The sequence below is a fragment of the Triturus cristatus genome, chromosome 3_2, assembly GCF_964204655.1.
Source record: "Triturus cristatus chromosome 3_2, aTriCri1.1, whole genome shotgun sequence".
Taxonomy (NCBI): domain Eukaryota; kingdom Metazoa; phylum Chordata; class Amphibia; order Caudata; family Salamandridae; genus Triturus; species Triturus cristatus.
The window spans coordinates 289082122-289095882 of NC_140584.1; the positions used below are offsets into that span (position 1 = coordinate 289082122).

The 13761-nt window shown below is 44.7% G+C and overlaps 1 long non-coding RNA gene across 2 annotated transcripts in view; it reads right to left on the reverse strand.

The window, feature by feature from the left end:
- Positions 1–13761, reverse strand: part of LOC146857172 (uncharacterized) — a 227290-nt gene that overhangs the window by 184144 nt on the left and 29385 nt on the right. The window contains exons 1-2 of one of the 2 annotated variants that reach the window (XR_014979864.1): positions 3602–3644; positions 3338–3520 (exon numbers count right to left, since the gene is read on the reverse strand). The exons of the other annotated variant lie outside the window; for it this stretch is intronic. This is a non-coding gene — a long non-coding RNA (uncharacterized LOC146857172). Of the gene's footprint in view, positions 1–3337; positions 3521–3601; positions 3645–13761 lie in introns of those variants that run through there. 2 annotated transcript variants of the gene reach the window in all.

Genomic DNA, 13761 nt, shown 5'->3' on the forward strand with positions numbered 1-13761 from the left:
GAAATAGTTTGGGCGAAGGTAGAGGAAACAGTGTGAAGGGACTATGCTGGCTGGCTGGAATGTGGACAGCGAGGAGGGACTCCTGTTGGAACTTTGTTTCCCTATTGTTCATGGGAAATATACTTGGTTATTGTGTTGTTGGAAATATGCTGCTGTTAAAATAAAGCGAAGAAAGAAGGCATAATCCTCGCCTCCCCGTCCTTAATAGAATTGAAACTTACCAGCACAACAGCTAGGCAAATTTTAATTCACATGACAACTGTCAAGGCAGAAACAGTTCTAAGTTCATGTTTTATAACGATCACTTTTAATAAATTCTTCTTAGTGCAGATCTATAATTTGACATTGATGACATAAATTAAGTAAACATGGCTCCCTACACTGCTAATGAAAGCGAGAGTTTAAGGACACATGTAAGAGGGGCTGTCCTTATGGGAGGTAACAGAAAAGTGGGAGTTACTAAGGAGGGACTAGTAAGCCTATTCATGAAGCATAAGTCCATCATTTCTTAAGTACAGGAAGAGAAGCCAATTGTAAAGATGAGTGGAAAACGAGAGAAGCTTAAAGTCCATACCTGAATACAGCAAGTCTGGAAGACACGGCGCAAGCACTGCCTAGGCGAAACCTAAAAACACATTAACATTTAGGACTCACAAGGGTGAGGAAAGTGCTATAGAAATGCCAATATATTAAAACATTGTAATGGTCTTGCTCATTTATATTTTAGAGCAATCTTGCATAACCTCTCCTTTGTAATAAAGAGTGTGACATTGTACTACTGCAGTGTATTTCCCAATGGGGAAAGATACGGTGATGGAGCCATTCATCTGTTTACCTGTCCCTACCAAGTCTTTAATTGACACCTTGCAAGTGGGATGAAGAAAGCGCATACTGCAGGGGGAAAAAGAAGCAATTTCCCCCCAAAAAAGCCTGCTACTTTTAAAAGACCTTTGAATGAACTATGAAATACTACAGTCCAGAACACAGATCACAATAAGAATCCTCTGTGTCATAGGTGTTGCAGGCTCAGACACGGGAAAAGATTCAGCAGCCCGTTTAAAATATTGTCCTTTTTCACTCCCCATGAAACCAATATAGTTCAAACAGTGTCTACATTGCACCCCCACCCACCCTTGTCCAGTGTCCTCCCCACCAAAATATGGGAGGATAAATCGCTCACGTCCCCTGCAGTTCCTAGTCCCATGGGCCCACTTTATGGCACTTCTGCCACCTTCATGATAACACAGTATTTCTGGAGTGTACTAAAGAAACACTCATGATGTGACGATACCCATACCAACAATTACGAGCATTGACGCCCTGGTCCCTTCTCACCAACTGCACCTTCTGGAGGGATGCAGAGCCCGGATGAAGAGAAGCCACTCAAAAGCATCTGTGATGCAGCCATCACCTCTATGCAGGTCTGAACTCTCAGTCTCTCTGGAGCTCTGGCAAGCCCCTCAGCCTGCTGATTCAGCAAAGATGACAGCCTAACACCAGGCCATGCAATCACAAGCAAGGCTAGACACCAACAGCCTACTGTCAAAACTGGGGGATGCACAACCTCCAGAGAGGTGGCCGAATGCCTGCAGTGCCCAGGATGGTGGATCAGCCCCTGCACAGCCCCCAGAAAGGACTATTGTGTATAGCTTTAAGTCTCTAGTGCTGTCACTACACGAGCTATGGAATTTCTATATTAGAGTTCTATGGAGCGTGAAGGACCGTTGAAGAAGGCTTGAGGATAAAGGTGGAGTGCACTGTTGGTGGTGTTCATTTAAACAAATAAATAATTCTGGCTTGAGTATCTACTGGAAAAGGGATATGCCCTTTAATGCTTTGTGTTAGGAGTGGGGCAGAAGCCAGTCTTATTGGTACCAGGGTTGCAGCTCTGGTATTGCGGGGAAACACAACCTTGGATGTTGCGGGGCTTCCATCCAGAGTAGCCTTTCGTTCGGGCATTTCTTGAGCCCCTACATCTGAAGTGGTGTGGAGGGGGGGGGGCAGGGGTGGAAAGGCTCCTCTGGCTTCTTGTGCAAGTGATGGTTTCCAGACATGGTGTCCCATTAACACTTCACATGTACGATCCGAAATCCGCACACGGATCCTCGATGAATCGAACAATGGTTGCTGATGTGGTAAAGCTAACAAGCATTGACAATGCCAATTGGTCTCGCCGTATAAGGGACTTTAGAGGAGTGAAGAGTAGTGTTATGAATTAGCTTAAAGTGTTGTGAACTGTGTTGTAGAGGGAGTATAGTGTTGTAGAGGGAGTATAGTGTTGTAGAGTAGACTATAATATTAGAATTGAATATAGTGTTGTGTAGAGTATATTGTAGTAGTGGAGAGGGTGTGGTGCTTAGTGTTGTAGAGTACAGTGAGTGGAGTGTACTGTTATATACTGAGGGAGTACAGAGTTTTATAATATAGTGAAGTAAAGTGATTTGTAGTTCATAGATGGAGTTGCGAAGAGTGTTGTATACTGGATTATAGTGGAGTAGCGTTGTTGAATGGCAGATAGTGGAGTATAGTGTTGTGCAGTGGTATATAGTGGATTAGAGTGTTTTTGGAGTATAGTTTAAAATAGTAGAGTATTAGAGAGTTTAGAATTGTAGAGTGTAGTGTTATATAGTGCAGTAGAGTGTAGTAGTGTGGCTTACAGGTAAGTGGCTTAAAGTACAGTGGTGCAGAGTATACCAGCATAGAGTGTAGTAGTGTAGAGAACATTTGTTTTGAGTGAAGCGGTGTAGAGTGTATTGGTGTTGTTGTGCCATGAGGTAGAGTTGTATAGAGTGCTGTGGTATATTGCATAGCGGTGTGAAGTATATTGTATTTGTATATAGTGCAATGGTGCAGAGTGTGGCATAGTGAATTATAGTTTTATAGAGTGGAGTGGTGCAGGGTAGATTAGCGTGGGGTACAGTGTAGTGGTGTAAAGTGCAGTAGATTGAGAGGAGTTGAGTGAAGTAATATAGAATGTAGTGGCATACAGTGTAGTTATGCAGAATAGAGCATTAGAGTAGGTTTGTGTAGTGCTATGTTGCACTATGGCCAAGTATAGTGATGCAGAAAAGAGTGAGGTAGAGTACTGTGGTGCAGAGTAGAATATAGTAGTATGTAGTGCAGTTTGTTAAAGTGTAGTGACATAGTGTAAAGGCATAGAGTGAAGTAGTGTGTAGTGGTGTAGAGTGCTGTGGTATATAGTAGAATGTAGTTGGAGGTGCTGAGTGATCCTGAGGTGGTGGTGTGCTGGTGAGGCGGTGATGCAGAGTGATACTGAGGTGGTGCAGAGGAGGAAAAGAAAAATTGAATACATGCAAAAAACTGAGAAAGCGTTAACCTCTTAGAGTGATGGATAGTGGACTACGCAGCCTTGATGACATGACCACAAGTACTCCTCAGGAACTGGGCGATGCTCAAAGGGGTCCACCTCCTGACACCCCCAAACTCTGACTAGAATATATCCAGAGCATTGAGGCGATCAAGCGAGGGTTAGGGTAGGTGCTGGTGGGAAAAGGGAGACCTGTAACAAAACAAACATAAAATTATTACCATATACAAGTCTGACTACACTCATATGTTCTCGCTAATACCACTCCAGTACCTGCTAAGGATCTTCCCTGTCTGCAGTAATTCCTCCGTCTAGTAAGATTCCTCTCTCACCGCTGGGAACAATGTACAAGCACCCAGAAAACCAAACACAACCAGTTAGTACTTCATCAACCTTTTCTGTTGATATAAACAGAAAATATCTAGTCCACATACATACCCTCTACAACACACCCTTGTAAACAAAAAAGAAGAAAGGCCAACTCCAGGAAATCGATAAGTAACATAACACTCGGTCGGGGAGTCAATACTGTCAAAGTACTGCGAGCACCAAGAACACACTTCCCTTCAGGACCTACAAACTGGATACAGATAGAACATGCTCAGAAAATGCATGCTAGAGTCACTTTTCAAAGTATCCCAAAAGTCACCAGATAAAAGAAAAGCGGTACCTCCAATATAGTTCCCGGCACTTGACACCACGTAACTCCCAAGCAAGCCTTTCTCTTCGTAAAACAAAAGGAACAGGAAAAGAAAAAGCAGCCGGTAATTCCACCGTGGTTTACTTGGGGAGTCTGTAAACACACGGATACATTTTCATTAGCGGCCGGTTCTTTCTGCCGCAGACGTAAATCAAGGCTCGGAAACTGTTGGCGCTTACATGCAGAGAATGCCACAGGAGCCTAAAGAGATGCAGACTTTTTCCCCCGCCGCCGCCGGGGTCCAGGGAAAAACAAGATACAGAACGTCCATGCTCGTCCAAGCAAACGTGGCGAAAACCAGACAACCCCTCCTGACGATCACTACTGTCACAGGACAAGGAAGAGAATTCCGCGCCTCGGACAGTGTGCACTTGAGTCTTCGGTACGATCAGCAACGTGCAGAGCAGCTGCTCTGCACCCAGGACTTCTACCAACAACGAGAATCACGTACAATGCTCCCTGCGTTGTACGTGGTTATATTGATTCCGATCCCTCCCAGAAGGCTGGCCTTCTGGGAGATGTAGTTCTCCTGCCACCTTCTGACATCTTGAGGTAGGCGCACTACTCTGTCAATGCCTGACACTTGATTATTGGTGCACCATCATTTAATAGCGCCAACCTCTGGCTTCTGAGCCAAATTGTTGTAATTTTTATTGTTAAGGCTTCACTTCAATATTTATTCTTACGAAAAAAGTAGGTGAGCTCTGGAAAATGACAGACATATAATGTATGTCTATTTATACAAAAGGTTCCATACTCATAGCAATTGCTCTGTTCAGGGGCCACGTGAGAAAGCCAGTACCTCAGACGGACGTGGGATAAAAGTGGGACAAAGCATGCTACTGATTCACACAATATATGCACACAGTTGCCATAATTAAATCAGGACCAGCATGTTTTCAAGGGTAGGTACCATTGTGCAATCAATACCCACAAAATGCTAAGAATCACTTTTATTATTTAAGGGACACCATTTGCCAGGGCGGCCACCATCATGTCAAGCATACCTGCAATATGAAAAGAACTAACAGTATTAATCTAGGGCCAGCATAATATTCGGGGGGGGCGGGGAGGAGGACAGACCACAAGACATTTACCATAAACATGTGCCAGCATACACTCACAAGCACATACAGACATAGAAACACATACACCCGTATACTTATTTCTATCAGGTATGACTTCTATTTTTCGAAAGCTTACTGTGATGGTAACTTGCATGCTTTCCAGTCAGACTAACTTACTTCTCCTTCGTCATTCCCCAGTTTTAGTTCCGATGACATGGCAGGCATTGCAACCATGTCACTGATAGCAAATTGCCCAATTAGACCCTGTCGGGTCAAAGTGAACTGGAGAGCTGAGGGGCATCATTTAGAGCCCACTTGGGGGCTGCACTCCCAACGGAGCCAAGACTGAGCACAGATATGGACCAAATCAGAAGCAGACAGCTGGCTCTAAACTGTTGTAACTAAGTGCCAATTGAATGGACCTCAGGTGGGTTTGTCTGCAGGAGGTCAAGAGATTCAATCATGTTGCGTTGAGGCATCAGTGGCTTATACCTTGAATACTAGTAAACTTGACCCATATGGTTTGGCTAACCTTTGCCTATAGACTATGTATGGTTAGCCTTGAATACTGAAAGTAAAGTCTATGCTGTAACCCTTTATGAATATGTACCACACCCACTGATGGGGTCTTATGTCATTCACGGTTCCTGGAAGGGCCTCAGACCGTTCCCTACTTGTAACACATCAACTCTTGTGGTACAGACAATACATTTAGACAGTTCATGTGATGAAGAAAATGGTAGTTACTAAATGCAGTTTTCACGAGTGTATCAGAGACATATCTATGTAATAATGCCCGTGTAGAAGTGGGTCTGAGGACAATCTTGAGGATGGGCATCAAAAGGGAATATATTTCGAGAATACAGTCAAACACAAACGCTCTTGAACCTGTGGCACCTCAAAAATAAGCTTGACTCCTAGGTCAAGGGCAGGGTCCTTACTAGTGTCAAGAACAACCAGGGCATGGTGTACAGAGGTTGCTACATGACTGTCCTAAAGTTATTGCCATTACTCTCTACTCAGGAGAACCTAGGCTCATATAAGGAAATAGATTCATGAGTTTACCAATCGATTCCACAAGAGACACTTTCGTAGCTATCAGAAAATGGTACACTGACGTGAATATAAACTCTCACCTGCCTATGGCACACCATAAAATAGAAAGTCCCACTCCACATTTCAGAAGTAATACCCACTGTGTAGGAGTTCGTAGTATTGCCAGCACACCCATCAATCTCCTGTGTCCATGCCGAAGGGGGCACATCTCACTATCTCATTTGTATACATATGCTCGGAATGGCCTCATTCACTTCTACTGAAGCATTAAGATTATTGACCAGAAATAGTCGATTTCAACAGATCATGAATGCTACAGACATAGCGTGGCCTGTGCACAGAGTCCTGCAGTGCCCCTCAAGTAGGGAACAATTAGTGCATCCGCTTAAGGAGATCCTTTGGCATGTTCCCGCTTTATAAGAAAAAACTAGTCTTAAAATCCCCATCCAACATTCTATATATGTAAAACATTTGTTGGTGCATTACAGAAATATTTCCTGAATTTGCAACTGATGAAGGATTTCACTGGTCTCTGCACAGCCCATCTAAGAGTTTTTACTATAACAAACAACAAATGCCACAGCTCAGTCCAACCATCAGGGCCTACCTGCCCCAGGATTATGCTGACAAAGGGTGGGCGCCACTCCAAATAAGAGCTGACTTGCATCCTCTGTTTAGCTGTCTCCAACTCACTTGTTTGATCCTGCAGTCTCAATCAAAAGAGCACCCACCAAACTCGGTCATTTGTCCAAATGTAAGTCTACTGAATGGGCCCACTCCAGAGGAAGCACAAGGATTCTGCACACGGTGCCAATCCACAAGAATCCCCGCGCAATATCCCTCTGACATTACATCCCTGGTGGCCAAATGTCTTCTGTTTGTGCGCGCCTTTTACAGCTACTTCATGGACAACATTCGTCACACGTATACCTCCCACCAGGCATTGTGAGCACCAACTGGACTGAACATAGCTCTACAGTTATGGCTTGGCCAACTGTCTTATGCGGAGGCCGTTTCAATGATAACGTCTTAAGTTAGACTCGTATTTCCAAAGAGATCGCTGTCTTTTTAAACTTCAGCTTCCTGGTCTCCCTCGCCTCGCCCCGCCCCTGTACCCTGAGACCCCCACCTACAAAATATGGGGGGGGGGTACGTCCCCCAGTCCCTACGCCCATGGGCCCACTTATGGCCCTTCTGCAGACACACGGGAGGGGGCTATCACTTACAGCCAGCAACAGGGACTAAACCGCACTTGTACCCAACTATTTACCACAAAATACACGTTTGGAGGGGTGTAACACCCCAAACAACATCCTGAAGCTACACCAACAGCTCCATGTCGACGTTGTTACAAGCCAGTTGTGGCCTGTGTGGGTCTATATAGGCGCCACCCGTGCGTACTGACATTAATTAACAAAATTTTGCACAAACACACGTGGATCTTGAGCTAACACTTGTCTCTTGGAGACTCTCTGTGACATAATATAGGGGTCACCAGCGATAGCAGCTGTGACCCCTGGCTTGCCCCTTCCAACACCTGGCACTGCCTTTGTGACCCCTGGCCTCAAGGCTGAACCGACTATGGCTACACTATCTCAAAATCATCTCCTACGCTGATGACACCCAGCTGATCCTCTCCCTCACCAAGGACCCCCACACTGCCAAAACCAACCTCCATGAAGGAATGAAGGCAATCGCCGAATGGATGAGGAACAGTCGACTGAAGCTGAACTCGGACAAGATGGAGGTCCTCATCCTTGGATCCACCCCTTCGCCTTGGAACGACTCCTGGTGGCCGACCACAGTGGGAACTGCTCCAACACCCATCGACCACGCACGCAACCTAGGGGTCATCCTCGACTCGACCCTCTCCATGACTAAGCAGGTCAACGCCGTCTCTTCCTCCTGCTTCAACACCCTCCACAAGATCTACAAGTGGATCCCCACCGAAACGAGAAGAACGGTCACCCAGGCCCTCGTCAGCAGCAGGTTTGACTACGGAAACGCCCTCTACGCAAGAGCCTCGGCCAAACTCCTGAAACGGCTTCAACGTATTCAGAACGCCTCTGCACGCCTGATCCTCGACATCCTCGCCGCAGCCACATCACACCCCACCCGAGAGACCTGCACTGGCTTCCCGTCAACAAGAGGATAACCTTCAAGCTCCTCACCCACGCACACAAGGCACTCCACAACACCGGACCAGCGTACCCGAACAGCTGACTCAGCTTCTACACCCCCACCCGCCAGCTCCACTCCGCCGACCTCGCCCGAGTCCCCTGCATCCAAAGAGCGACATCCGGCGGCAAATCGTTCTCCCACCTCACCGCCAAGACCTGGAACACCCTCCCCATCCACCTACGACAGACCCAAGACCTGCTGACCTTCAGAAGACTCAAGACCTGGCTTTTCGAGCAGTAGCAGCATTCCCCACCCCCCAGCACCTTCAGACCCTCACGGGTGAGTAGTGGACGTTACAAATGCTATGATTGATTGAGTAGTCCCATAGAGTGCATTATGAAAACTACTGAGGGCAGTCGTCATTCTTACCAGGATAGCATGGTCCTTGAGGTTGGGACAGGTCTTTGCGAGTCTTCACAGGGACATACGCAATTGGCACATTACATTCTGACCAGGGCCCTGCGGTTACCTCTCGGGCTTACAAGGAGACTATGGGAAGTTTGGGTGTAGCATTGCGGTACTCTTCTCCGTACCATCCAGAGGGAAATTCGGTTGTGGGGAGAAAAAAAACCAAGGTTTAAAGCAATCTTTAACAGCTAGAGTATTAGGCATGGGTGAAAGTTGGGTAAAACATTTTATGGAGTCTAGATGCCTCTCAACAACATGCCAAGAAGTTCTCTAGGGGGGGCTCACTCCATATGAGGTCCTATTTGGGACAAGAATGTGGGTACCTGAACTTGATCATTCAATCACAGTGGCGGATGAAAAACCTTTTGACATTCATGATCGTTTGGCTGTTAAACAGGATATAAATGAATCTAGGACACAACAAAGCAATGTCCACCTGAAGCAGACTGCCACTGGGGGAAGTCAAATCAGTCACAGCAAGACCTGTCTGGATCTCAAAATTCGGGGATCTGATCAGAGAGAAAAGAGCAGACAAGAAAGAATTTGGGCCATTCTACCGAAAGCCTGTAGCAGTCCTAGCAGTGAAAGGAACAAGAAATGTACTTATACCGCCACTTACCAGAAAAAAGGAGAAAAGATTTGTCTCAATTGACTTGATCAAACCACACTACGTGGCCGATACGGCACAGTAGGCCACATGGACTCCAAAGTAGCAGATGCCCTCCTCTCGCTACAATTCAAGAAGTTCAAACGGAAAGACTAATCAAGTTCGAAGAGTCTTCTGTATGGAATGAAGGACTATGCAACAATGCTATGGAACTCATTCCTCTTGAACCTGAAGTTTAACTTAAAAAAGAAACTCAAAATAACAAACAAGTTGCTACTGGACCAAATACAGACATCTACGTCAACATGCCTCGACAAGAGCAAAGTACGATTTCAACAAATCCTGATGCAATTTCAACAATTGATCGAACTGCTTCTGACTACTTCATAAACTGGATACGTTTTCTTTGGATCCAAGTGAACCTGAAAAGACGCCAGCCCAAAAATCACGCAAGCAGCAAGTTAAAGACTTTCTGAACTTTCTCAAAAAGAATTAACTGGTATCACCATGGGTAGAACTATGGGTGGTTTCCGGGATAATTTGCTTTCTTTTTTGGTTAGGCTTAGTGATAGTTTTTAGCATGCTCATTAATGGCAAATACCTTAGACAAAGCTCTGAAGCCAAAAAAGGGAATTTAATTGTGAAACTACATCAATCAGCTCTTCGAGAACAAAGAGACTCGTCATCAGTGAACATTACAGCAGTTCCTGTATCGGTTGGCATAGTTTGGGACAAGGTTGATTTCGATACATTTGGCCCGACAGAAATTTTTACAATTCCACACTTATTTAAAACATTGTTAAGTGATTCATTACCTTGAGTACATTTTCTGATGATTGGGATTTTGAAACTGTTTATAATAGGTTTGATTTAGAAAAATCCGCGGCATTCTCTAATAGTGAAACATTGGAGAGCTCAGCAGATTACGAATCGATGTATTGTTATCAGCATTATGGTCATCATCTTTTGCATAAATCTGCTCATCCTAGAAATGTGCTCACATACCATCAGTGGGAACATTGTCCAACACCGCCAAAAGGCAGTTCAAAAACATTTGTACAAAAGTTTCCGTATTTTTCACGATTCACTATGTCTGACCCAGCCTCATTAATATAAGGTTGCATCAACCTCAGCACAGAAAAATATGTTAAACACCAAACAGATTTACTGTGCATCCTTTATTGCCCAGTTGTCTGAACAAGGTTACGACTTATGGAAAGACACCATAGACTTAAAATCAGTCTGGGGTACTAGAGAATGGCAAGTTCAGGTAACGGAAGCTTTATTTAGAGCATGTCTTATCCCTCAGCAGATCATGTTTTTGAATGAGGCAGTTTAACAGATGGCTTGCCTTGGACTAGCCTAGAATAAAGACTTGAACACACCTCGGCTGCCCACACCATGACGGACCGAGGGCAACACAACATTACAGAAAGAGATTACAGTAGATGACATTATACAATACAATAGATCAGACCCCGATTGGAAGAAATGGCTGATTGGCCCACAGACACCAATTATTGTCAGGCAAGATTCATGGGCAAAACCAAAGGGTTCAGCACCCATAGGCCAGATCCACACTATGTACAGAGAGAACATCTAGGGGTAGTGACAGCCTACTGTGTTGGGAAGTTGTGCCTTGATTGGCTAAATCTCAACACTCACTGAGGTGAAACAGACCTTATCCTTACTCACACAAGACATGGCTCTTGGGGATTTTTTACAAGGTCCCAGGAAGCCACGTCAGAAACGTTTCATATATGCTGGCATCTACGCTGCCTACAATGAAATGTGGAAAATATCCCAACAAGAGGCCGCAGAGAGATTACCGTATTAACTTAGAAAAATCTCTAGCAGTGGTAGACAATGGGTTAACTACATTGACCTCCACAATATATTCCTTAGGCAACATTGTATCTTCTGCGATAGACATACTAGAACAAGATTTGGCCATATTACAACACGGGCAATCTCAGTTACGCTCTACTATGTTGTTGAGCTGGAAGCTGCAATCTTTGCGTGTAAGCTATGTGCAGCTCTGTTTTCTGAATACAATCTAACGGATAAACAGATAGAAATGGCACAAAGGGGAGCAAAATATACAATGCTGCGTATCGAACAACTGGCTAGATTACCATTTACAGTGGCAGCCACCATCCACGGAATGGCTAATCCATGGCCACATAACTCATTAGTCACTACTTTTCAGTCTCAATATTGCCTTGAACAAAAGCAGGCTGGCAGATATGAAAAATTGGGTAAGGAATACATTAAGGAATCTTGTGACTTACTATACAGATTTTGATGCCGGATTGGGGATCAAGAAGTGTTTCTAAGCGGTACTAACTGTGAGAATGCTTTAAGTGGATCACTCATATGTCTGGATATAATACTGCACGTGGCTTGTAATGGTTCTGTGGCGAACTTGTCCTGTCATCTGAGGGGTGCCCCAGATGCCGTGATTACTCCAGCTTTCGGGCTACTTTCAAATCGGAGTTACTTGATGCTGAACGGTCAAAGCTGCTGCGGAATGCTCCTGGGCATCGCACATCTAGGAACCGTGTGCTCCAGGGTTACTTGTTGTATGCAAGTATTGTTTCCACCGACACATACAGTCAGGGAGGGGCCGTTATGGCCTTCACAGAATGTTTCTTCAATACGGTTTGATACGCTAGGCAGGATGAAAGCCATGCTCAATTGACGTACTCTGCGAGGTGTTACAGGGGCCATCTACTGCGGAAGCAAGCAATGAAAAATGTTGCGTCTACCAGCCAGGACACAAACAATTGAATCATTTTGGCTTGTTGTGTACTGGAAGAAATTCGCCCTTTTTTTTTTATAACAAGCTCAGTTTGGAACTCAGATACAAAAGTGACATTCCTTTTCATTTATTTGGACATGAATGGCTTTCTAATGCTTATAGTGGTAACAACTGTCACTTTTTAGAGCTAGGGCCTGAAAATCTTTTTTTTTGCTCTCTTTTTATTTTTAAATCTTTTAGAAATCTTTAGACGTTTTAAAACATTTTTAGCTAAAGAAATGTTTTAACACTTTGTGCGTACCAATGTCTAGTTAGAATGGTCGGACACTTATAGGTTACATATGTCGTCCTGTCAGAAGAGGAGTGGGTGTTATATTCCATATAGGTATCTTATATAGGCGTAGGTCACACTGCAACCTTTCACCTATATCCTTCCCTACATTACATACATAACGGTTCATAGGGACTGACCTTTTACCTAGATATGACACTGCATTCAGAACGCTGTTTTTACCCCAGTTCGAAACTCATTCAATATGCATGGGGCTTCTTGGAGGCACAGCAGTACTAACAGCAGTACAAACATCTCCTGTATAATATCTATGTATAAAGTTCAAGCCAGATGTCATCCTTTAGGTTGACACAGTAACACTGCAAGGTAGGAACCCTGGGGAGATCTGTGGGTATATATATACATCTTGTCTTGCTTAGTGAGACAGAGGAGACCGTGACTTCCCGGCTGACAGACTGGCCAGAGACGCTGAGGTTCCTGAATGCAGACGCTCCAGCTAGCAGTGGTCTAACATCCCTTGCGGAGTGTCCAACTCGAGACCAGGACGGGGTCCCACATTCTCTCCTTTCTCAGGTAATGGGGTTGACTAGACCTTAGAGGGATTCTTGGAATAACACCTACACGGATGCTAGGTACATCTAGTTAGGGAGGCATCATAGGAGTATGCACTTTCTTATCATGTGTTTTATGTAATTGTATATATTCATGATTACTGCAAACTGGTAGAACTGTACCATCCCTTTACTTTCGTAGTACTGCTAATCGTATATCTCTGCTACTATCTAATGGCTGTTACAGCACATCTATTCTACACTAGAATAACAACTGTTCAATAAATCCTTATTGAAATGCCCAGACTGTTTATTCTGTGCATCTCCGAGAGAAACTAAGTGAGCACGAGGGACTGAGTGAAAAGTAGTGGATTGTTTCCACGATTCTGAGGGATCAGGGTTGTCATGTTCTGAGGTTGCTAGAAACTATTCTCTTCCAGATAAGAGGAGATTCTAGTGGCACTGTGAGCTAGCTAATACAAAACAGGCTAACATATCCAGTGGGGGTGCTCGGAACCAGTGTGCCACCAAACCCACAGTTTATGATATCCGAACGTACAGATCCTGTACAGGATATATAGGAACTACACAACATTACCAGCTCTACTTCAGGGTATTTGGTAAAGTCATCAGTTAGAACGAGGATGTAAAGTCTGTCAGGTAGGCACCCAAATTCCAGGATGGCGCATACCCAGGGATGCTGGGGGTCTTGCTCTGCGAGTATTGGGTGAGGAGCATCTTAGAGGCCTGGGACTTGGCACAATTGGCAGGACCGCACCATGGCCTTAACTATTGCATTCATCAGTGGGA